The sequence below is a fragment of the Macaca nemestrina genome, chromosome 14 (genome assembly GCF_043159975.1).
Source record: "Macaca nemestrina isolate mMacNem1 chromosome 14, mMacNem.hap1, whole genome shotgun sequence".
Taxonomy (NCBI): domain Eukaryota; kingdom Metazoa; phylum Chordata; class Mammalia; order Primates; family Cercopithecidae; genus Macaca; species Macaca nemestrina.
This window is the reverse complement of record NC_092138.1, coordinates 70768168-70795168: the sequence shown is the minus strand read 5'-3', so window position 1 is coordinate 70795168 and position 27001 is coordinate 70768168. Positions and strand designations below refer to the sequence as shown.

The following is a 27001-nucleotide window of genomic DNA, read 5'->3' as shown; positions in this document are numbered from 1 at the left end:
GTTGATCATATTGGTGAAAAGGAGTGCTATAGACTGAATATATGTCCCCTCAACCCCCACCCCACCAATTCATGTGTTGAAATTCTAACTGTCAATGTGATGGTATTAGGATACAGACATTTGGAAGATGATTACATCATGAGGGTGGAGCTCATAAATGGGATTAGTACCCCTAAAAAGAGACCTTAGAGAGCTCTTTCACTCCCTTCTGTCATATGAGGATACAGCAAGAAGACAGCCATCTATGAAGCAGGAAGCAGGCATTCACAAGACACAGAATCTGCTAGTGTCTTGATCTTGGACTCTCCAGCCTCCAGAACTGTGAGAAATAAATGTCTGTTGTTCCAGCTATCCAGTCTAAAGTATTTTTGTTATAGAAGCCCAAGCAAATTAAGACAGGAAAAAGGGAAGATTTATGAAGGAAATGACATGACTTGATTTGGGTTTTTAGAAAAGACACTGGAGGTTATGTGAAGCACTGATTTGAGGGGAACAAATCTTTAGGCCAAGCAGAGCAGTAAGGGGGTTATTACAGCAATCCACAATAGAAATGTTGAGAGTTAAATAGAAATAAGGGAACAGATCAGTGAAATACATAAGAAGATTCCTGAATGGCTACCAGATGGAGAGTGCTGCCAACAACTGAAGAGATGGAAGAAAAAATAGGGTTAGGGATGAAAATTTTTGAGTTTTTTTTTTTTTTTTCCTAAAGTGGAGTTTGAGGCACCTGAAGGGAATCTATGCAGAGAGGTCTAGCAAAAAGAAAAGGTTGGGAGTGGGGGGCAGATATATATAGATCTGAAGATTAGAAGAGATGGCTAGATTCAAGATATAGATTTATGAGGCATCTGTATTAATAGTTGCCTCAATTGTTTTCTCAGAAGACATTAATTTTGTGATATAAATCAAAGAATATAAACTGGAAATATGAATCTCTACGCCCTTCTTGAAATACAAACATAATATAAATATCCACATAAATGGCTCAGTACAATGCGATCATGAGTTAGTTACCACTGCCATATAAAATGTGGAGTAGAAATGGATTAGAAAGGAGAGTGCCTTCTTGTATGCTTAGATTATTTTCTTATCTCAGTTGATTTAGATGTCTGTTTGTACTCTGGTTTCTTAGTCTTTAAAGTGATTTTATAGGGAAGCAAAAAATTACAGCAATCAACTCACGAAAGACATAAATTCACTGAGCTACAGAAATGAAACGAAATCTGCATTGCTTTTTCCAGTGACTGGCATTCTTCCTCTTTACTTAAACTTCTGATTGTCAAGGCTTAATTCTGTGTTTTATTGCTAAAATTTCTAAGTACTTAACAAATATGATGAGAACCACATCACTAACCTGTCATCTTAAGCGAACCTTTAAAAATATATTTTTTAGTTATTTGACAATTCTCTAAGCAAAGGCTAAGAATGTGCTCCAAAGACAGAATAGGAGCTTTATTTGCTATTTTCCAAGTTTAAGATGTTCATCCATCTGGCAGAGCAGCTAGACAATACATCAGCCAAGAACATCTCTCTGGCTTGAAATAGGTTCTGGCTCTCAAAGAAGATTTGACTGAGGGAAAGGCAACATCTTTAGTTGCTCTGTGGCTGAACTCTTCTAATATTTTCCCCCAATGCCTTCTCCAAGCCTTGGCTCCATCCACTAACTTGGTTTCCATAGGAATAGACAGAGCTATCAAGTGGCATGTAGTCAAACAGCACAAATGAAAGAAGGAGAAAATGTTACTGTCAAAAAAAGGCTTTTCTCTATGAGAGGAAATTATGGAAAGGTATTCTTGACTCTGAGGCTTCCTTATCCAATGCCAGATTTTTCATGTGCTCTTCCTGACTAATATAGCCTATTTAGATTATTATGAAAATTAATCCCTTCATTGGAGAGCCTTTTACATATAGGAAACTAACCAAAAATACATACTGAAAAAAGTTATAAAATGCTGGGATGCTTATTTCCACAAGGATAATTCTGTTGTGCTTGTGAGGTACTCTCATTTATTTAGAGTGGTGCTTTAAATTGGTACAACCTTTTGGGATGATTATAAAGTATATTTGGTTTCTCACAGTTGGTATTTTATTTAAGGACAACTTTTTTTTGGTCTTAAACTCTAGCAAAAGTAGTTCTCAAACTCTAGCATGCATCAAGATCATCTGGAGGCCTTGAAAATACAGAGGCCCTCCCCCAGAGTTTCTCATTCACTAGGCCTGGTGTGGGGACCAAGAATCTGCATTTGTAGCAAGTTTCTGGGAAGTGCTGGTGTCGCTGGTCTAGAATCCTAAACTTTGAGAACCACTATTGAAACAAAGAACCTAATCTAGGAGTTCTCAGTCCTTAGGAGCTTAAAATAAAAAAGTCTGTTCCCATCCTAGATCAATAAAATCAGAATTTCTGGGACTTTGGAATTAATATTTCTTAAATTTTCAGTAGGTGATTAAAAAATGCAACTGGCATTGAGAAGCACTGACCTAATTAAACCATTAATTCAACATTCAATGGTTATTTTTGATGTAATTAGTCAGTATCAGACTCTATGCTAAAGGTTGGGGAAGCTTTATACAGATGTATGCTCGTATGCAATGCAATATTATAAGCAAGGAAGGGTGAATGCATAAAAAGGGTACAAAAACAGACCACAGAGACAGGATAGAGGATGCACTTAAAAGTCATTCCTTGTGAACTCCCCAAGATGTCCTTGTGAAGAAGGGAAGGGGTTAGAACAGGATGACTTCATGAAAGAGATGGCAGTTGAACAGGATCTTAACTTAGGATCACTAACACTTTGGCACTCCTCGATGTCTCCATCTTGTTCCTGCTCCCAATTTCTTTGATATGGAGGGCAATAAGTATTTTCTGAATTTTATATAAAGTGCTATATAAAGACAGCTTCAAATGTTACTCCCACCCCTTCCAATCAATTTGTCCCCATAAGCTCCTCCTATATGGATATTCTGAAGCCAACATTAGTAAGTTGTGTATATCACGTCTCTTAGATCCACTTATTACACGCTCCAATAACTCCCACACTATCCCTCACTTTGACCATAATAGAAAGTGAAACCATATGCAATGCTATTCACTGCTGTTGTACAATGAGATCAGTTCTATGATAGAGGTAAAGACACACGGTCGTAAGAACTCTTTAGAGGGGCACCTAACCCAGGTTTGAGGGGTCAGTAGAAGCTTCTTGGAGAAAACAGTGCCTGAGCTGCATGTTGAAAGTATATGCAATTAAGTCAGCTTAAAGTAGGAAGGAAGCTGAATGTGCAAGGATATTGTGTGTGGAGGATGAAAAAGAGGTGACTAGAATGAAAGCTTTAAATACACAGTATGTCTGAGGATAGAGTAGAACTGGGGACACAGGACGCTGAAGCCAAAAAGATAAGCAAGAACTCGATGATGAGAAGTGCAAGGTCAAGGAGTTTGGGTTTTCCTTTCAGTCTTCTGAAGTAGTACTGAAGGATTTAAGCAAGGGAGTGACATGAGAGAGGTCTCAGCCAGAACACCTCCACACCCAAAGGCAAATCATTGAATTTTTCCTAGCCTCCGTTTCCTCCCACATGAAAAATAAGGAGGGTGGATTATGATCTAAAGCCCACCCAGCTTAATGTTCTTTGACTCTATGATTCTAAAAGGCAGAAGACCCACTCTCTATAGTTACTTCAAAACTAAATGTTTTTTATTCTAACTGACTCAACAATGACTTAATTTCTAATAATTTTTATTTTCCTTAACCACAGGGTAATAGTTTTTACATCCATTTCCTTTTCCCCAATACTGTACAAGTAATTCATTTTCCTAGCATATTGATGTTCGCTTTAGGGGATCCAGAAATGCTACCCCATGGGGAGGCAGTATGGTGTGATAAAAAGAAAATAGATTTTGGAACCAGTCAGATCTGGGTACTTCATTGGCTATATTATTAATAACTGTGAGCAATCTACTTCTCAAAGGCTCAGATTTCCCATTGGCAAAAAAGAAAAAAAGTGACTAGTGTACAACGAGTACTCAACAAATATTGGTTTCTTTCTCAGATACCGTAATTGCTCTCCTCTCATCATAAAAATAGTCTCTGTAAACAAAATAGCTTTCATTTGCTCCTAATGTTCTCATTGTTTGATGTGCATGATAATCTGTGTAGCCTGTTCTCTTTACTGACCCTGACCTGCCTTCTCAGTAACACTGCAAGCAAGTTATTAAAATATCATGTTTTAATATTAAACTCAGAAGCTAAATGCAACAAATCTTTTCTAATTCCTGGTTCCTTTGAAGCACCCCAAGTCTTGTAGGCTCCATCTTTAGTTTTCCAACAATGTACCTTAGTTTTATTGATCCTAGCATGCAGTTTAGAAAAATCAATTCACCTACTCTGTGAAGATGTGTGCCTTTGGGGGAACTGTTTCAAACAACTGATTGAATCCATCTGTTGCGTTCTCTACTTCAGTTCCATACTATGGATGGGATTTCTTAGATGGTGGAAAGAGACAAATATACAGACAAATGTATAAGTAAATTCAATTATACTAAAAAACCTTTACTGAACTTCATTCAGGCCATTCATTAAAGGGTTTAATCAAATGCTGAGCATAACTAGTAATCTAACTTAGTAACTAGTATCCATTTTCAAAATGGTAGCCTAAATCCTCACAGTGATGATGGTTGAATTCAAAACTGTTATCTTCTAGTCTCAAATTTAGCCATCTTTAAAAAATTATATCAAAACATACCTCCATCTGCAAATCAATCCCTGAACTCTATACTGCTCCTCATCTGTCTGCCACCATTCTAGACCTTTTTATTTGAAACTAAGAGAAGCAACTGAGTTGAGAAAGCATAATGCTACAGCTTAGTGGCTGAAGTGAAAAATAAAGATTTGCAGATGAAAGACTATTTTAGGTGTGTCAATTTGTAATTTATGCCAGGGTAGATGTCCTGTTTGGTATAGCTATGTTTTAACTCTAATCTAACTGTTCTTCCAAGTGCAAGCACACTATAATTCTGAAATCAAAGTTTTAGTATCTCCCTCAAGCTCTTTGTGGACCAAACGGAAATAAACAAACATACATTTTAGAAACCCAATCAAAAATTAGAAATTATACATTTTGCATATGTTGAAAATTTTGAAAAACTATTAAAATTTGGGAAAACAAGGTAAGAAAAAAGTTTACCGACAATTTTATTACCCTAAGCCTAACACAAGCTCTGCTAGCACTTCTGTGAAAACTCTTCTAACCCTTTTTAGTTTTTTTGTTTAACAAGAGAGGGGATTTTTATAGTTTTCATCAAAGTATACATCTAACTGTATATCTTAAATAAGCAGTGGTTTTAAAAATAAGTTGTGTGCTGTGCACAGTGGGTCACGCCAATAATCCCAGCACTTTGGGAGGCTGAGGCGGGTGAATCACCTGAGGTCAGGAGTTTGAAATTAGCCTGGCCAACATGATGAAACCCCGTTTCCACTAAAAAGAAAAATATTAGCAGGCATGGTGGTGCACGCCTATATTCCCAGCTACTCAGGAGGCTGAGGCATGAGAGTCGCTTGAGTCCAGGAGGCAGCAGTTGCAGTGAGCCGACATTGTGTCACTGCATTCCAGCCTGGGTGACAGAGTGAGACTCTGCCTCAAAAATAAATAAATAAACAAAAAATAAAAAAAGAATGAATGAATAAATAAATAAATAAATAACTCATGTGGCAGCCATCATCATAATAACCAACTCAGGTGTGAGTGGTCAAACGATGCTAACAATAGAGTGGGTTTGAGGGGTCCCAGGATATTTACATAGTTTCAAATTAGCTCCCACAAGATACCTATTATTTATAGTTACAATGGAAAAAATAGTGATGTCACAGCAGAGGAACCTGGCAGGAGCTGCTTTATTCAAGTGAATAATCCAAAGTTAACACCATTACTGGGACAAATTGATGACACATGCTTCCTGATAAGAGGCATTGAGAGGAACACAACATCACTCCTGTGGTATTCTTACCAAAAGTGCATAAACTGAACCTAATTATAAGGAAATATCAGACAAATTAAAAAGGAAGGCTACTGTGCAATTTAATTGGCCTGTATACTTAGAACATGTGAATATCATATATACATGTACATACACAAAAAACTGAGAAACTGTTGCAGATTAATGAAGACTAAAAAGACATCATGACTGAATGCAATGCCTGATCCTGGATTTTTTTTTGTAATAGATGACATTGTTGGGACAATGGGCAAAATCTAAGTAAGATTTTTGGATGACATAATGTTATTTATGTTAACTGCCTGATTGTGATAATTGAGCTGTGGTTATATAAGAGAACGTCCTTGTTTTTAGGAACTATGCACTGAAGATTTAGAGGCAAAGAAGTATCGTACCTGCAACTTACCCCAAATGATTCAGAAGGCAATATCTACACGTTCCCATATATCAAGGGAAAGTAGAGAGAAGGATAAAGCACACGTGTCAAAATGTGCACATTTGGGGAATTTGAGAGTATACGAAAATTCTTTGCACCGTTCTTGAAACTTCTCTGTAAATTTGAGATTATGTGACAACATAAAGTTAGAAAAAAAGAAAAATAACTTCAAATTTTTATTATAAAAATAATAACATGTCCATTAAAGCAATTTCAAAAATAAAGTATAAAGAAGAAAACAATGATCAGCCTACACCTCTTAAACCTGAGGTAACTGCAGTTTACATTTCTACATACTCTTTTCCTGTCTCTTGTCTAGGAGTTGTTTTTTATCCTTAGATTACATTTACATTTCGAAATGCTCCCTAATTATGCCTTACTTAATATTCACAGTATTCTTGTTGTGAAAGCCAGAATTATTCTCACTACTTAGATGAGGAAATATAAATTCAAAAAGATTAAACTATGGGTTTACTTTTAAAAGATTATCTGTTTATATCCTATAATAGAAAAAAAGTCACTAAATAGCTGGTTGAGCATGATTCACAAACTGTCTATGATCTAGTTTCCTGTAAAACGAGAAGTTAATAGTAGATGATTTCTAAGATTCCTTCTAACATTAAAATGCTACAAGTCTAACATGTTCTATCATCACAATTTTTTTTTGTACAGAGAATTTGTAGTGCCTAGCACAGTGCCTCATTTATAGTAGGCACTAGATAAACATTTTTGAATAAATAACAAATGCTTTACAAATTGTAAAATGGATAGTTATAGAGGTTATCAGGATTAAATACTATATGTGAGTGGTTTGTAAAGTATAATTTATAATTATAATTCATTATTATTATTATTGATGATTTGGAATAGAAAATATAAAACAAATTGCTCATTATTCTAAATTAGAGATTAAAGTTAAGACAACAGCCAAAATATGTCATATTTTTGTATGAATCTAAGACATTTACTATGAAGTTTATTTCTATATTACTCTTGTTTCAAGTATAATTCACCTTATTCTCATCAATAACCAATTTAACTGACTGTTTACAGACAGATGGAGAGACAAATGACAAATTAGTACTCCCCAGGTTTGTGGCATGGACATAAAAAGTGAATTTATTTTTCAAATACCTTTTATAGCCATAGCCTTGCAAGTAGAAGACATCTTATCTAGTTTACTATTGATCCAAATGACAAGGCTGGGCATCAGATTAAGGATATGTCAGAAACCTGAGAAAGGCTACCAACAGATGCAGCAGGATGGCAGCTTCTTTCAAAATGATCTATTAAGGCTACTGTGTTTACAAAGGCAGTTGAGAAAACACAGCACAATATACTGGGTCACCAGCAGAGTGGCCATAAAAACTTCTGATACTAATGTGAACCCCCATACACCAATCATGATACATGTTTATTTTCAGCAATAAAAACTATGCACAGACTTGCAGATAAACAAAAGATACACGACTTTTTTTTTCACCCCACATCCCTTTCCTATTGTCACAGTGTCTTCTTCAACGAAAGGAAGCATTCCTAAGAGATGACATCTGTTGTGAGATAATGGGAGACACTATATAATTTAAGCTGACTGTCAACCAGAAAGGTCAAGCGCAATTCAAGAATTTCATTTTAAGATATTTTCTTTGGTGATATTAAAATATGACATAGCTAAGTAGGTAACGACCAAAAAATATCATGCCAAAATGGAGTCCTAAAACACAGAAATCCTGAAGTATTTCTTATATATAGCACAATATTTTATATAAAAAAGAAACATTATTTTGGGTATAACGCACAAAGCATACATACTTAAAAAAAAGTAGCGAAACAACAACAAAAAAGGAAACCTGTTCAGAGGTGGGAAAATCTGTTTTTTTGTGATCACCTTGGGATTAGCACATCTTTATGGAAGATCCATTACTTTCTAGACTAGAATGAATTGAAGAATTTTGTGAGAATCATGGGAATAGAAAAAGCTTCAGAAAATTCCCCTTTCAGATGCCTTAGCACATACTTGAACTGGTTTTTCAAAACCCAGAGTGCTCTGAACAATATCAAGAGACCAGTATTTGACACTGTTAAAAACTAAAGAGATAGATAACTGTTGTCTACGTCGATTTAAAACATCAGCCAACTATTCAACTTCTTTAGTTTGCCTTTTAAACCAGCATATGATGCTTTTTTTAAATAGCAATTATAAAATGTTTTTGTCATCAGCTTAAATAGCAGTGAATAGAAATGAACTGCATTATCATTATTAAATGCTATAGGTCTAACTTGTCAGGAGAGCTGGGTTTTCGTCCTGGCTCTAACTAGTTATCTAAACATAAATATATCATTCAATTTATCAAACAATTACTGAGTACATACTTTGTGTAAGGCATTGTTTTTAGATGTGATGAGTAACAACTTTCTGGGCCTCAGTTTCCTCAATTGTGAAATGAGGAAATTCAATTAAGCTATAAACTAGTATTTTATTTATCAAAGTGTTTTACAGATCACTGTTTCCTTAAGTACTGTTAGTTTATGCTGAAAAAAAAAAGGTATTGGGATCAAATGATTATGAGAAATTTTAGACTTAAAAAATTAATGGGTTTCGTTACTGTGCAACTTCTCAGAGCTTCTAGAATGCTTATACATGCTAAATTTTCAAGGAGGAACCATGCAGTATTTCCTACACTTATCTGACCATGGAACCCTTTTTTTTTACACAACATACATGGGAATATTACTTTAAGAAAAAAGCTTTGGGGCTGGGTGCAGTGGCTCACACCTGTAATCCCAGCACTTTGGGAGGCTGAGGCGGGCAGATCACCTGAGGTCAGGAGTTAAGACCAACCTGGCCAACATGGTAAAACACTGTCTGTACTAAAAATACAAAAATTAGCTGGGCATGGTGGTGCGTGCCTATAATCCCAGCTACTTGGGAGGCTGAGGCAGGAGAATCGCTTGAACTGGGAAGCCGAGGTTACAGTGAGCCCAGATCGTGCCAATGCACTCCAGCCTAGATGACAGAGTGAGACTTTATCTCAAAAAAAAAAAAAAAAAAAAAAAAAAAAAGTAAGCTTTGGGAAATGCTGCACTAAATGCTTTTCAAGGTTCATTTTAGCTTTTATAATTTGTATTTCTTTTTATAAGAAACACAGAGCTGCTAAATACCTAGCCTGGATAAAATAAACTTGAGAAAAAAATGTTCACAAAGCCAAAGAAAAAGTTACCTGAGACTACAGTTATTAACAACAAGAAGTCAAGCTACTGAGTAACAGGCAATATAAAACATTGAGAATGAATAACAGAAAATGGGGCAGGAAAACAAAATTACGTGGAATGTTTGAAGCAAGAATTTTTTAAAAAATCAAGACTTCTTTCAAGCTACTTTATCAAAAGTAACTGGTATGTGTTTCACAATGGCTCACCAAATGCTGTAGATGCTAAACATCAAATGTATGTTGGATTTTATGTTTTGTACCTCAGGAGATACAATTTTCTGAGAGCTACGGTGAAATATCTATGTTATTGCCTCCAACATGCCTTGCACTCATCTTCTACAAGCCCATCACATTACTTTCATGCCCACCACTAACTCAAATTCCCTATCACATCCTTAACTCTTTTCTGCCAATGGATAAGAGATATTGCTCTGGTTAGAATCAGGTGGCAGTAAACAGGGCTGTAAAGCTCAAAGCTTCCAAGTGCAGTCATGCACATCTAGGATTTCTGGTAGCCCACAATAAATCTAGTTAGTCTAAGGAGACTAAATTTATGAATGAGTCTGCTTAGTAATAGAGCCAAGTACAAGAATGAGCCTTCTGACCTAATAGTGGAATATTCAGTGGAAAGAACAAAAACTTTGGAGGTGCAGCAACTTAACCACCAAAATAAGTAAGCAATGTCTATGAATGCTACTGTGTGACATGGAAGGTTAAAGGGGTAGACAAGTGATATACAGAAAGAAAGGAGAGGGAAGACAGAAAGAAAAAAAGGAAGTGGAAAAGGAAAAGAGATAAAAAATTTAGGATTCGATAGGAAATAAAGAAATTTGTATAATAGGAAACTCTATCATTCTCTTCTGTAATCAGCTTCCTCAATGGTTCTTAAAAATGCCATGGCCATTTCTGCCTTTTAATCTTTGCTCACTCTATTCCCTCTGCCTGAAGTTCTCTCTGGGTTCTCATTCTATGTCAAAAGTTGACCATTTCTTTAAGACCCACCTGAAATTTCAATTCCTCCATGTATTAGGCAGGTTCAGTACAGGAAACAGAAGCCATTTAGGTATTTTAGGCAGGAAAGACTTTAATACAGGGAATTATATACTTATAAAGTAAGTGGAAGGACTCTAGCTAGGCTTAAGGAATGACTCCCTGAATGATGTAAAGCCATCATTGTGACTACAGTATTAAGTTCAGTGCACATCTGCAGATGCATCAGGAAGTCAAAAAAAAAAAAAAACTATTGTAATAACTGCTTTTCAACACCCAGTCAGAAGAATAATGGAAACTGAAATGTTCTAGAAAAGCATCCCCTAATGATTGTTCCCACCTCTGAATATGAGCACTATGGCCAGACTCGCTTGTATGGGACACTCAGCATACTAACACTGGCATGTAAGATTATGCCCTCTTTAAGTATATGTGCCCCTTCTCCTTATCTTGGGTGTAAGGCCCTTGTAGCTAGAACCATAGTAGTGCATATCTCGAGTCTCTTCCTCTTCTGATTATACCTAACTCAATTCCTTTGGATAGTTGTTTAAAGTACATATAAATTGCTAATTATAAACAGGTAATGCCTGCTTTTGCAGTCTATACCTTTCCAGTTTAGTGTAAAGGAGTGCTAGCCCAACACTTCCAAGGTAATTCTGGTTTCCAGTCTTATATCTTGTTGTGGGATGAAATATTTAAAATCTTTTGTGGAAATTTATGTCTATAATTAGCAAGTGGTTGAGATTCTTTTATCTTTGCAGATGGAAAGGAGAATGATAACTGGGGTTGGGGAGCAGATGCACGCATTTCTGATATCTCTGAAATCAATCTCAAAACTTGACCTAAGTGGTTTGCTTTCTCCTTGTACTTGTTTGGAAGCAACTCTCCATCACGTTTCTGCATATCTGGTAATTTGGACTATCTTTTCAAAGATGTCTGCATAACTAGTTGCTTTGGAAGCTAGAAATGGTACCTCCCTTCAGGTTAGAGGACAGATTTGTTTGCTAACCAGGATAATAAAGATAATGTTTCATTTGGTGGCAAAGGATAGGCAGGTTTGCTCACAGCCTTGATGTAAGATTGGAGGTTTTTTAAGTTCAAGTTTCCTCAGGTATGACACTGACCCTCTGCCTTTGCAGCATCTATCTGGACCTGCAAAGGGTCCATACCACCCTTATGGGACTTGGGGGCAAGGAGAACCAATGCAAACATGAAGCTCATGCTGCCTGCTGTGCCATAAGCAATAAACTGTCTAAATCAATTTGGACTTATAGTCTTTTTACCAGCTGAATCTATGTGGCAAGCCAGCCTAGCAGCTGTAGTAGCTTGACTGCTTGACAGTATTATCTTTTAGGAAAGCACTCATTGACTATTTGTTAAATGAATAAATGAGTGAATGAAATCTGGCGGCAGTGTGAAGAATGGTTTGAAGAGGGCAAAGGCTTGAATCAGAAAGATTGGTAGGTTACTTCAGTTGATTAGACATTAGAATGTGGTAAATCAGATTAGAATGATGGAATAAAAGAGATGGGTAAAAGAGCCAAAGAGGGGGCCGGGCGCGGTGGCTCAAGCCTGTAATCCCAGCACTTTGGGAGGCCAAGACGGGCGGATCACGAGGTCAGGAGATCGAGACTATCCTGGCTAACACGGTGAAACCTCGTCTCTACTAAAAAATACAAAAAATTAGCCGGGTGAGGTGGCGGGCGCCTATAGTCCCAGCTAATCGGGAGGCTGAGGCAGGAGAATGGCGTAAATCCGGGAGGTGGAGCTTGCAGTGAGCTGAGATCTGGCCACTGCACTCCAGCCTGGGCAACAGAGTGAGACTCCGTCTCAAAAAAAAAAAAAAAAAAAAAGAACCAAAGAGGTGAAGCCCCATATATGCATATAGACTCCCTTAAAATCCTTGGCTGATCCCTGAATTGACAATGTATGGGAGACTCCAAGATGTCTGCAGAAACCCACAAAAAGAAAGTTGAAGAGCTGATCAGAGATTTCAGCTACTACCCAAGGCACAGGGGTAGAATTTGGAGTTCAGATTTCCCATTAAAATCTCAGAAGGGCCATGCCTTAGAAGTATCGACTATGTACCAGGACTGTGGACCTGGTCTAATAGATTCAACTAGACTAAGGGAAAAACCGAGACATTCAACAAGTTCAGTGTAATTAGTCAGCTTTAACTTTTACAAAACAAAAAGTCAACATTCTTTAGAGGAAGATAACAGAATCAAGAGTCCCTACAAGGTATCATCCACAATTCTGAGTAAACTATAAAAAATTACTCCATGTGCAAACAAACAGAAAAACCGGACTCAATTTTAAGAGAAAAAACAAAATAAATAGATCTTAAGATAACCCAGATGTTGGAATTAGCACACAAAGAATTTACAATAGCTTTATAAATATGGTCAAAGACTTAACAGAAAAAGATGGTCATAATTACCAAGCAAATGAGGGAAACTCAGCAGAGAAAAATTACATAAAAAGAATCAACTGGAAATTCTAGAATTGGAAACTACTATATCAGAAATGTAAAAATCATAGCATAGACTTAATAGTAGACTGAAAAACAGAAGAACAGGCCAATAAATTTCAGTTTAGATCAACAGAAATAATTAAATTTGAAGACAAGGAAGAGATTTTTCAAAAATCAATAAAACCTCAATGACTTGTAGGACAATATAGAAAAATCTAACATTATGTGTAATTTTGTTCCAGAAGAAGAGAGAATGGAACAGATAAGAGTATTTGAGAAATGATTTAAATTTGGTAAAAATATCAACTTTTATGTCCAAGAATCTCAGTGAATCCAAAGCATGGTTAATATAAAGAAAACTACCTCTATGCACATGACAGGGAAACTGTTGAAAATCAAAGCTAAAAAAGAAAACATTGAAAGAAGTCAGAAAAACAACCACCACCATTATACACATAGGAACAACAGGGATGATGGTGTACTTCTCATTGGAACCGATGGCTACCGGAAAACAATAACATGATATAGTTAAGTTTTATGAGGCATAGTATAATATTCCAATGCAGTAAGTGAAAGATGCATACTGTAAACCCTAAAGCAACCTCTTAAAAATAATACATAGGTATAGGGAAAGAGCCAAGTGAAGAACTAAAATTAAAAACTAAAAATTTGACTAATCCAAACGAGAAAAAGAAAACAGATTGAAAGGAACAATAACAGTTGGCTCAAAATAAAAATAGTAAGATGAAAAACTTAAAATCAACCATATCAAGAATTCAATAAATGTAAATGGACTAATATTTCAATTAAAATGCAGATATTGTCAGACTAGATAAAAAAGAAAGTCTATTAGAGATGCTTATGTTGGCTACAAGAGATACACTTTAAATATAAAGACACAGACAGGTTGAAAGTAATAATAGAAAAACATTTGCCTGAAATGAGTGATAAGAAAGTTGGAGTGGCTACATTAGCAGCAGATAAAGTAAACAATAAGATATTTACATAGTTTCAAAGTACTGTCCCTCAAAATATTTACTGATTATAAAGATAAAAAGCCAACAAGTACCTTAATTGAGCAAGTGAACGTAATTAGTGATGAAAAACATCAAAATTTTGTGACACAAAATAGGATTCAATAAGAAGAACACAGCATTACTTCTATGATGTCTCTGCCAATATGAATAACATAAATCTAATCATGAGAAGATACCTAACAAACCCAGATTGAGGGACATTATATAAAATATGTAGCCAGGGCCAGGCGTGGTGGCTTCCACCTGTAATCCCAGCACTTTGGGAGGCCGAGGCAGGCGGCTCACGAGGTCAGGAGATCAAGACCATCCTGGCTAACACGGTGAAACCCTGTCTCTACTAAAAACACAAAAATTATCTGGGCATGATGGTACACGCCTGTAGTCCCAGCTACTCAGGAGGCTAAGGGAGAAGAATTGCTTGAACCCCAGAGGTGGAGGTTGCAGTGAGCCGAGATTGTGCCACTGTACTCCAGCCTAGTGACAAAGCAAGACTCTGTCTCCAAAAAAAAAAAAAAAATGGCCGGGCGGCGGTGGCTCACATCTTCACGTCTATAATCCCAGTACTTTGGGAGGCCAAGGAGGGTGGATCACCTGAAGTCGGGAGTTCAAGACCAGCCTGACCAACATGGAGAAACCCTGTCTCTACTAAAAATACCAAATTAGTGGGACGTGGTAGTGCACGCCTGTAATCCCAGCTACTCTGGAGGCAGGAAAATCGCTTGAACCTGGGAGGCAAAGGTTGTGGTGAGCCGAGATCGCACCATTGCACTCCAGCCTGGATAAGAAGAGCAAAACTCTGCCTCAAAAAAAAAAAAAAAAAAATCTAGCCCTTAATCTTCAAATGTGTCAACACCATTAAAGTTGAGGAAAGATTAAGAAACTTTTCTAGATTGAAGGAGACTAAATAGGTTTGACAAAGGCAATGTGTGATTCTGAACTTAACACCTAAGGATATTTTTGGGATAATAAGAGGGTCTGAGGATAGTATTGTATAAAAGTTAATTATCTGATTTTGATGGTGATATAGATATAGATACAGATTTTTGTCCATGGTTTCTGGCTCTTAACTCCCACAGACCTTGTTACGGTCTTTTGTTAAAATGTTGGGTGCCTTAGGCCTCAGAAACAGGCCTCAGAAAACAATCTCTCTCTGACCTTCTCCTGCTTTCCTTTCATCTGCTCCCTTTTCTCTCCAAGGCAGACCTCAGAAACTAAAAATATACTCTACTCTTCCTCCGCCTCTGGTCATAAAGAAATTCTCTGACCTACCTTGTCTGACTGTATGTTACAAGACCTCTGTTTCAAAAGAGTTTTTGCCCCATACCCTGGAGGAAGGAATGCTGCAGAGAGAGGCCAAGATGAATCTGAACAGACAGGCCTTAATGGGTTTCCCCCCTCAGTCTGTTACAATTAGATCACACCTTTTTGGCTCAATCACATTTCTACATGGTTGTTAATCATGCCTATCCAATGAATTCTCCATAAAAGGCCCAAAAGGATGGGGTACAGGATAGCTGAACATGTGGAGGCTTATAGGAAGGTGAACAAGAAATTCATCCACATGCTGGGAGAGTGGTGCACCCCACTCCACATAGACAGAAGCTCTGTGCTTGAGACCCTTCTCTACCTTGCATTATGTAGCTTATCTTTTCTTTTTTCTATTTTATTTATTTATTTTGATAGAGTCAGGTTTCTCAATATTGCCCAGGCTGGTCTCTAACTCCTGGGATCAAGGGATCCTCTTGCCTCAACTTCGCAAAGTGCTGGGATTACAGGCATGAGTTATGGTACCCAGCCCATGTATCTCTTCAACTGGCTGTTTGTTGGTATCTTTTAATATATCCTTTGTAATAAACTAGTAAACATGTTTCCCTGAGTTCTGTGAGCCACTCTAGCAAAGTAATTGAAACTAAACAGGGGGTCATAGGAACCCCAACTTGAAGCCAGTTTGGTCAGAAGTTCAGGGGACCTTGACTTGTAACTGGTGTCTGAAGCATGAGGCAGTCTGGAGACTGAGCCTTCAATCTGTGGGATCTGATACCATCTCTGGGTAGATAGTGTTAGAATTGAATTAGGGGATATCCAGCTGGGTATCTGCTACAGAACTGACTGCTTGCTTGCTTGCTGGTGGAGAGGTCTCCATATATTTGGTCACTGAAGTCTTCTGTGTTGATTGCTGTGTTGAATGAGAGAACAGAAAAAAACCCAAACATGTGGAGTGTGTTTTCTCCCCTCAGAATTTCAAACTTGAAGAAAATGCAACATAACAAAACTTGTGAGTTGCAGCTAAAGCAGTGGTTAGGAAAATTTCACAGACTTAAATAATTATATGTATTTAAGAAAACTACATATACAATTAGGTAATTATAAATAATGTATTTATATATTACATAAAAATATATAATATTTTATAACAATTTTATCATAATAATGATTATATAAAATCATTGACCTAAGATTCTAGCATAAGAAGCTAGAAAAAGATTGAGATAGAACAGCGACCCCTTTCAAGGACCTGCTGGGCTCCCCTCAGCATGGAAATAAAGGAACCATTTTGAGTCCCTTTGAGGGAAGGTCCAGGCACCCAGCTAGCCTTGAAAAGTAAATGAGTTACCTGATAAGCAAGAAGATAGTAAAAACAGTTTCCCAAGCAAGCCAGAGACACAAGGTATTTTGGTGTCCCATGGAAAGTAAAAGATAACATCCCAACATATGTTCTTGAGTTGTTTGTCAGAAACTCCCACGAGATGAAAAATGCCAAAAGCTATCACACAGGCCTCAGATAAAGGAGAACTGAGGATTGAATTCTGACCATCATTTTTTGTTCTAAATTCCTTCCTGAGGGGCCTTGGAGAAATCACTGAAAAAAACAACATACTAAAATGGAGATAAGAAGAAATAAAATCTGAAAAGTCTAAATATATAAAAGAAAGTAGGTTTGTTGCCAAAAAACCTTCCTACTGAATTGAAAAGAAAAAACTCCAGCAGGACTAGGTAGTTTCACTGGTAAATTCTATAAAAAACTTAAGAAAGAAATAATTCCAATCTTACCAATCTTACTCAACTTTATAAATAACAGAAGAAGATGAGACAGTTTCCCAGCTTATTTTATGAAGTCTGCAAATCCTGATAGGAAAACCTGACAAAGACATTACAAGGAAAAAAAAAACCCTAAACTATACACTAATACTCCTTTTAACACTGTTGCAAACATCCTTAATGTATTAGCAAATTAAATTGAGCAATACATAAAAAGTAGGACTTAATCCCAGAAGTGCAAGGTTAGTTTCATATTTTAAAATCAATTGATGTGGCCGGGTATGGTGGCTCACGCCTGTAATCCCAGCACTTTGGCAGGCCAAGGAGGGCAGATCACTTGAGGTTAGGAGCTCGAGATTAGCCTGGCCAACATGGTGGAATGCTGTATCTACTAAAAATATAAAAATTAGCCAGGTGTGGTGGTGCACAGCTGTAGTCCCAACCACTCAGGAGGCTGAGGCAGGAGAATTGCTTGAACCTGGAAGGTGGAGGCTGCAGTGAGCCGAGATCACACCACTGCACTCCAGCCCAAGCAACAAAGCGAGACTCCGTCTCAAAAAAAAAAAAAAAAAAAAAAAAAATCAATTGATGTGTTGCATGTGGTAGGGTGTGCCTGTAGTCCCAGGTACTCGGGAGGTTGAGGTGGGAGGATTGCTTGAGCCTAGGAGTTCAAGTCTAGCCTGGGCAACACAGTGAGACTCCATCTCTAAAATTTTTTTTAAACAATTGATATAACGAGCAAAATAAATAAAGAACAACAACTATATGATAATTCCAATAGATGTAGAAAAGGCATTTGACAATATTCAACACCAACTGTTGGTTTAAATTGCCAGCAAACTAGAATCAAAAGAAAGTTTCCTCGATCAGTCTATTATTTATCAGTTTTTTGCCTCTCAGCTCCAAATCAGCTTCTTTACCCTGTTTTGTGAGACTAGACCCTGTGAACATTTCTCCTTTGCCAGTTGCCACAATATTTGACTTTATCTGTAGTGGGTGCAGCAGGGACACTGCAAGTAATAGCAAAGGAAGGGGCTCTTCACACTGGTTCCAATGTGCTCTTCTTGCTCCTATGATGCAGATGTCGGAGGTCTACAGGAGACTCAGTGGGTCTCACACTCCAGTAAGTTTCACCACTACCCCAGTGGGCAACTTTCTGCTCATCAGCCCCAGCTCTCTAGCTCTGGCCCTTGGCATATCAGTGAACTTCACCATCCAGGGGCACAGCCACACTCATTCCTATAAGGCCTGAATCTCAGCTTCCAAGTTTGTTCCTGTCTTGGATACTCTCTCTAAGCCTCGGAAGTAGTAGCTTCCCCCTACATTTGTTATTCCTGTATTCTTTAGCTCAAGGACGTCTTTTAAAAATTGAAATTAATTTCATGTTTAGTGGTGAAATACTACACGCTTTCTTCCTAAGATCAGAAATAAGGCAAGGATGTCTACTCTAATCACTTCTATTTAAATTTGTAATGGAGGTGTTAGCCAGTAAAATAAGGCTGAAAAAAAGGAAAGAAGGAAGAAAGGAAAGAAGGGAGGAAGGGAGGGCATAAAGATTTGGGAAAAAAAAAAAACCCTCATTTTAATTCACATATGACATGATTGTTTATGTAGGAGTCTAAAAAATCCACGAAACGACTAATAAAATGAGTAAGGAACTTTAGCAAGTTTGCAGAAACAAGATCAATGCAAAAAGATCAAAGACCTACAAATGATAAGCACATGAAAAGATCTCAGCATCATTTGTCATTAGAGAAATGCAAATTAATACCACTACACACTTAAATGGAATAAATGGCTATATTTAGAATGGCTCAAATGAAAAAGACTGACTATACGAAGTATCCTCATAAGAAAGTGAGGGCATGAACGTTCATTCACTATCACTGGGAAAGTAAAATAGTACAAGCACTTTGGAAAACTGTTCAGCATTTTCTTAAAAGTTAAACGTACACCTGCTATATGACCCGGCCATTCCGTTTCTAATGATTTGCCCAAGAGAAATGAAAGCATATGCTTACAGATGAATGTTCTTACCACCTTCATTAGTAATAGTCCAAAACAGAAAACAACCCGAATGTCCACCAACAGGGAAATGGCTAAATAATCTGTAGTATATCCAAGGCTAGGTGCTATGGCTTACGCCTGTAAACTTTAAACTTTTACCTTGTACATGCTTGCAATCCCAGCACTTTAGGAGGCTGAGTCAGGAGGATCACTTGAGACCAGGAGCTTGAAAACAATTTGTAATATATCCACACAATAGAATAATACTGAATAATGACAATATATAAATCATTGATATATGCAATAATAACATGAATGAATTTCAAAATAATTACACTAAGTGAAAGAAGCTAGGCAAAAAGAATAGTTTCATATGATTTCACTTATATAAAATTCTTGAAAATGCAAATCAATCTGTCGTGAGAGAAAATAGATCACTGGTTGCTTGGGGAGGGAGGGTGGAGGCAGAGGGTGGTTGGGAGAAGGGATAACAAATGGTCATTAGGAAACTTTTGAAGATTTGTAAATATGGCACAACTTATCAAATTACACATCTGAGATATACATAATTTGTTACATGTCAATTACATTCAAGAAATTACTAAATATACAGAAGGAATAGTGGGGATGGTGGCACAACATTGTGAATGTGCTTAATGCCACTGAATAGTACACTCAAAAATGGTTAAAGTGGCAAATTTTATGTTATGTATATTCTGGCAAAATTTGTATAAAGAATCTGTGCAAAAGAGATTTAAAAAATCAATCAAAATATATTGCTGGCTGGGCGCAATGGCTGATGCATGTAATCCACTTTGGGCAGCCAAGGTGGGAGGATTGTTCATGGCCAGCAATATGAGACCAGCCTGGGCAACACAGCGACACCTCATCTCTACAAAAAAATTTTAAAAATTAGCTGGGTATGGTGGCATATGCCTGTAGTCCCAGCTACGCAGGAGGCTGAGGTGGGAGGAATGCTTGAACTCAGGAATTCAAGGCTGCAGTGAGCTAGGCTTGTACCACTGCACTTCAGTGTGGGTGACAGAGTAAAACTCTGTATCAAAAAAATAAAAATAAAAAAGACATTGCTATCATAGGTAATCTAATCTGAAATCTTATTTAAAAACTTTGGATAGTGTCTTATTGTAATAGCCTCTAAAAATAATACAGAAAAAAATGAGTAAAGGACTTGAGCACACAACTTCACAAAAGAAAATATACAAATGATTATTAAGCTTATGAAAAGTACTCAACTTCATTAGTCATTAGGTAAATGCAAATTAAAACAAAAATGAGATACAAACTAGAAATGCTAAAAGTAAAAGGACTGACAAAACCAAATACTGCCCAAGATGTATGGCATCTGAAACTCTCACATACTGTGTTGTTGGTCAGAGTGTAAAGTGGTAGCAACATTTTGGAAAACCATTAGGCAGTATCTACTAAAGCAAAAAATATGCAGGAACTATTAAAGAGCATTGCACTTTTAGGTATTTATTTGATGACTACAAATGTCCACAAAAAGACCCGTAGAAGAATGTTAATTTTTTCAATTTATTCATAAGATTCTCTCATAATAGCTAAAGGCTGTAACCAACCCAAATGTTCTTCATCACATGAATGTACAAACAAATTATGATATACTTGTGCAATAGAATACAATTCAGCAGCAGAGAAAGAATAAGCTATGATATGTGCAACAATATGGATAAATCTCAAAAATATTATGTTGAGTGAAAGATCCTAGACACAGAAGAATATTACTGCATTATTCCATTTTCTCTGTCTCTCTCTCTGTCTCTCTCTCTCACTTTTTTCTCCAAGATGGTGGACTGAAATAATTGTTAGCATGCGTCCCCCACTTGAAAAGACAAAAGAGTGTGTAGAGATTACTGTGAACTTTTTGTTCAAGAAGCAACACAGGAACTTAACAGGAAAACTGAAAGAAACCACAGACCCTCTGAAAGAAATGGTGGGCTGCAGTCTACACTGTGAGCCAGATGGAAAACTTAAGACAGTGAACTTGCTCACACACCAAGCACACTGCTATTACAAACAGTATCTGAGAAAGCCATCATACAAAGATTCTCTATAACCAAGGAACTCAGAGTCTTCACACCGGAAATCATCAAGAGTCAAATTAGGCTATAATAAACTGTAAACGTTAAAGTTACATCCTTAAGGGGGAATTAAAAAATTAAAAAACACAGTTGAATGAAAAATAAACTCAAAAATACTAGAAGAAATAGTCTACCCAAGTGAGAAGGAACCAGAAAAATAATTCTGAAAATATGACAAAAGAGGGTTCTACAGTAGTACCCACAAAAGATCACACTAACTCACCAGCAATGGATCCAAACCAAGGTGAAATCTTTGAAATAGCAGATGAAGAATCCAAAAGGTCGATTGTTAAGCTACTCAAAGAGATGCAAGAGAAAGGTGAAAACCAACATAGTGAAGTTAAAAAAAATAATTCAGGATATGAATGATAAATTTTCTAGAGAGAGTTATTTTAAAGAAAAACCAATCAGAACTTTTGAAAATGAAAGACACATTTAGAGAATTTAAAAATGCACTGGAAAGTTTTAACAATAGACTAGACCAAGCAGAAGAAAAAATTTCAGAGCTTGGAGGCAAAGCTTTTGAATTAACCCAGACAAGAATAAAGAAAATATAATTAAAAGAAATGAATAAATTCTCCAAGAAGTATGGGATTATGTAAAATCGCCAAACCAAAGAATCACTAGTGTTCCTGAGGGAGAAGAGAAACAAAAAATTTGGAAAACTTATCTGAGGGAATAATTGAGGAAAACTTCCTGACCTTGCTAGAGATTTAGATAACCAAACACAAGAAACTGAAATAACTCCTTGGAGATTCATTAGAAAAAGGATATCACCAGCTAGACACAGTAGCTAATGCCTGTAATACCACTTTGGGAGGCCGAGGTGGGAGGACTACTTGAGACTAGGAGTTTGAGACCAGCCTGGGCAACATAGAGAGAGCCCATCTCTACAAAAAAATTTAAAAATTGGCCAGATGTGGTGGCATATGCCTATAGTCCCAGTTACTTGGGAGGGTAAGGTGGGAGGATTGCTTGAGCCCAGGAGGTCAAGGCTGCAGTAGGCCAAGATCATGCCACTGCATTCCAGCTTGGGTGACAAGAGTGAGACTCTGTCTCAGAAGAAAAAAAAAGAAAACAAAAAGGACATCACCAAGGCATATAATCATCAGGCTATCTAAAATCAACATGAAGGAAAGAATTATAAGAGCAGTAAGACAAAAGCATCAGGTAACCTATAAAAGAAAACTTATTAGACTAACAACAGCTTTCTTGGCAGAAATCTTACAAGCCAGAAAGAATTAGAGTCCTATCTTTAGCCTCCTTCAACAGAATAATTGTCGGCCAAGAATTTTGTATCCAGCAAAACTATGTTTCATAAATGAAGGAGAAAAAAAATTGTTTTTTTTTTCAGATGAGCAAATACTGAGAGAATTTGTCACTACCAGACCAACTCTACAAGAAATGCTAAAAGGAGCTCTAAATCTTGAAACAAATGGTCGATATGCACCAGAATAGAACATCTTGAAAGCATATAACTCACAAAGCCTATAAAACAATAACACATGAAGAAAACAAAGTAGGTAACAGTCAACAATGATGACTGAAATAGTACTTCACATCTCATTTAATGTTACATTTAATGTTAAATGTAAATGGTCTATATCCTCCACTGACAGAATGGTTGAAAAATTACAAACTAAGTATCTGCTGTATTCAAGAGACTCATTTAACATATAAAGATTCTTATAGACTCAAGGTAAAGGATGGAAAAAGATATTCCAAGCAAATGGAAACCAAAAGCAGGCAAGAGTAGCTATTCTGATGTTAACAAAACAGACTTTAAAGCAACAATGGTCAAAAAAAAAAAAGACAAAGAAAGTCATTATATAATGATAAAAGGATCAATCCAAGAAGAAGATATTACAATCCTAAATATATATGCACCTAACTCTGGAGAGCCCAGAGATGGGCAGAAACACAATAATAGTGGGGATATACAACACTCCACTGACAGTGTTAGACAGATCATCAAGGCAGAAAGTCAACAAAGAAACACTGGACTTAAACTGCACTCTACCACAAATGGACCTAACCACTACAGAAAATTCTACCCCAAAACTATAGAATATACATACTTTGCTGGGCACAGTGGCTCACGCCTGTAATCTTAGCACTTTGGGAGGGTGAGGCAGGCAGATTGCTTGAAACCAGGAGTTCAAGACCAACCTGGCTGACATGGCAAGACCCTGTCTATTAAAAAAAAAAAACAAATAAATAAAAGTAAAAAGAATACACACACTTCTTATCAGCAAATGGAACATTCTCCAAGATAGAACATATGATAGGTAACAAAATAAGTCTCAATAAATTTTTAAAAATCAAAATCATATCAAAGGTAATCAACTATCAATAAGGTAAACAGTTATCTTTTCAGACCATAGTGGAGAAAAACTAGAAATCAACTCCAAAAGGACCTTTCAGAATTATACAAGTAATGAAAATTAAACAATCTTCTCCTGAATTATTTTTGAGTTAGCAATGAAATCAAGATGGAAATTAAAAAATTATTTGAAATGAATGATAACAGTGACACAGTTATTAAAACCTCCAAGATACAGCAAAAGCAGTAGTAAGAGGAAACTTTATAGTGCTAAATGCCTACATCAAAAAGTCTGAAAGATCACAAATTGACAACCTATTGTCACACTTCAAGGAAGTAAAGAAACAAGAACAAACAAAACTCCAAACTAGTAAAAGAAAAGAAATAACAAAGATCAGAGCAGAATCAAATGAAACTGAAACAAACAAACATAAACAATATAAAAGACCAATGAAACAAAAAGCTGAGTTTTTGACAAGGTAGACAAGATTGATAGACCATTAGCTATATTAACCTATTAACCAAGAAAAAAATAAAGAAGATTCAAATAAGTTCAATTAAAAATAAACATGGAGACATTACAACAGCAATGTCTGTAACACAGAAATACAAAACGACATCACAGATATACAAAAGATCATTTGAGACTACTTTGAACACCTCTCTGCACACAAAGTAGAAAATCTAGAGGAAATGGATAAATTCCTGGAAATATACAGCCCCCCATCTTCGATTAGGAAGAAACAGAAATCCTGAACAAACCAATAACAAGCAGTGAGATTGACTCAGTAATTTAAAAAATTGCCAATAACAACAAAAAACGCCCAAGGTCAGATGGAGTCACAGCCAAATTCTACCAGATATTCGAAGAAAAATTGGTATCAATATTACTGAAACTATTCAAAAAGATTGAGAAAGAGGTAATCCTCCCTAACTCATTCTATGAAGCCAATGTTACCCTGATACCAAGACCAGGAAAGGATCTAACAGAAAAAAACAACAAACAAAAGAAAGAAACTACAGACCAATCACCCTGAAGAACACAGATGCAAAAATCCTCAGCAAAATAAAAGCAAACTGAATCCAACAGCATATCAAAAAGATAATTCACCCTGGGTTTCATCCAGGGCTGCAGGGATGCTTTAACATATGCAAGTCAATAAGTACAATTCATCACATAAATGGAATTAAAAATAAAAACCATACGATCATCTCAGTAGACACAGAACAAGCATTTAATAAAATCCAGCATTCCTTTATAATAAAAACCCTCAACACATTATTATTTTGAGGTACGTTCCATCTAAGTATAGAAGGAAGCCACATATAACAAACCCACAACGTATATTTTAACGAATCAGAAAAAGTAGAAAGCATTCCCTGTAAGAACTGGAACAAGACAAGGATGCCTACTTTCGTCATTTCTATTCAGCATAGTACTGGAAGTCCTAACCAGAGCAATCAGCAAGAGAAAGAAAGAAAGGACATCCAAATTGGAAATGAGAAGGTTAAACTATCTCTCTTTGCCAATGACATGATTATACACCTAGAAAACCCTGAAGACTCCTCCAAAAGAATCCTAGATTTGATAAATGAATCCAATTAAGTCTCAGGTTACAAAATCAATGTACACAAATTAGTAGCACTGCTATACACCAACAGTGACCATGCAGAGAATCAAATCATGAACTCAATCCCTTTTAAAATAGCTGCAAAACAACAAAAACAACAAAACCAAACAAAAACCTAGGAATATACTTAACCAGAAAGATGAAAGATCTCTACAAGATGAACTATAAAACACTGCCTAAAGAAATCATAGATGAGGCTGGTTGCAGTGACTCATGCCTGTAATCCCAGCACTTTGGGAGGCTGAGGCGGGTGGATCACCTGAGTTCAGGAGTTTAATACCAGCCTGGACAACATGGTGAAACCTCATCTCTACTAAAAATACAAAAATTAGCTGGGCATGGTGGCACACACCTGTAATCCCAGCTACTCGGGAGGCTGAGGCAGGAGAATCACTTGAACCTGGGAGGTGGAGGTTGCAGTGAGCTGAGATCACACCACTGCCCTCCAGCCTGGGTGACAGAGTGAGACTCCGTCTCAAAAAAAAAAAAGAAATCATAGATGATACAAACAAATGGAAACACATCCCACGCTCATTGACTGGAAGAATCAGTATTGTAAAAATGACCATACTGCCCAAAGCAATCTACAGATTCAATGTAATTCCAATAAAAATACCAACATCATTTTTCACAGAATAAGAAACAATCCTGAAATTCATATGGAACCAAAAAAGAGCCTGGACAGCCAAAGCAACCCTCAGCAAAAAGAACAAATCTGGAGGCATCACAATTACCTGACTTCAAATTATACTACAAGGCTATAGTAATTAAAACAGCATGGTACTGGTATAAAAGTAGATGTATAGACCAATGGAACAGAACAGAGAACCCAGAAATAAAGTCAAATACTTACAACTGATCTTTGACAAAGCATACCAAAATATAAATTGGGGAAAAAACACCCTATTCAATAAAATGCTGGGAAAAATGGATATGCACGTGTAGAGAAAAGAAACTGGATCCCTATTTCTCACCATATACAAAAATCAACTCAAGATGGATGAATGCCTGAAATCTAAGACCTGAAACCATAAAAATTCTAGAAGAAAACCTAGGAAAAACTCTTTCGGACAATGGTCTAGGCAAAAATTTATGATTTAGACCCCAAAGCAAATTTAACAAAAACAAAAATAAATGAGACCTAATAAAACTAAAAAGATTCTTTGCAGTGGAAGAAATAATTATCAGAGTAAACAGACAACCCACAAAATGGAAGAAAATATTTCCAAACTATGCATCTGACAAAGAACTAATAACCAGAATCTACGAGAAACTCAAATCAGCAAGAAAAAAACCCAAATAATCCCATTAAAAAGTAGGCAAATGGCATGAATAGATATTTTTGAAAAAAGATATACAAATGGCCAACATCTGAAAAAAATGCTAAACATCACTAATCATCAGGAAATGTAAATTAAAACCACAATGAGATAGTATCACCATAGCCCAGCCAGAACAGCCATTATTAAACAGTCAAAAAACAATAGATGTTGGCATGAATGGGGTGAAAGGGGAACACTTTATACGCTGCTGGTGGGAATGTAAGTTAGTACAACCTGGCCAGGTGCAGTGGTTCACGCCTGTAATCCCAGCACTTTGGGAGGCCAAGGTGGGTGGATCATGAGGTCACGAGTTCAAGATCAGCCTGGTCAAGTTGGTGAAACCCTGTCTTTACTTAAAAAAAAAAAAAAAAAAAAAAAAAAAATTAGCCGGGCATGGTGATGAGTGCCTATAATCCCAGCTACTC

General features: G+C 36.6%; 1 protein-coding gene across 10 annotated transcripts in view; it reads right to left on the bottom strand.

Moving 5' to 3' along the window:
* The window catches only part of LOC105480968 (inversin), a 321354-nt gene that overhangs the window by 129778 nt on the left and 164575 nt on the right, over positions 1-27001 (bottom strand). The window contains exon 1 of one of the 10 annotated variants that reach the window (XM_071078080.1): positions 4379-4445. The exons of the other annotated variants lie outside the window; for them this stretch is intronic. The gene's annotated coding sequence lies outside the window, so the exon portion shown is untranslated. Of the gene's footprint in view, positions 1-4378; positions 4446-27001 lie in introns of those variants that run through there. 10 annotated transcript variants of the gene reach the window in all.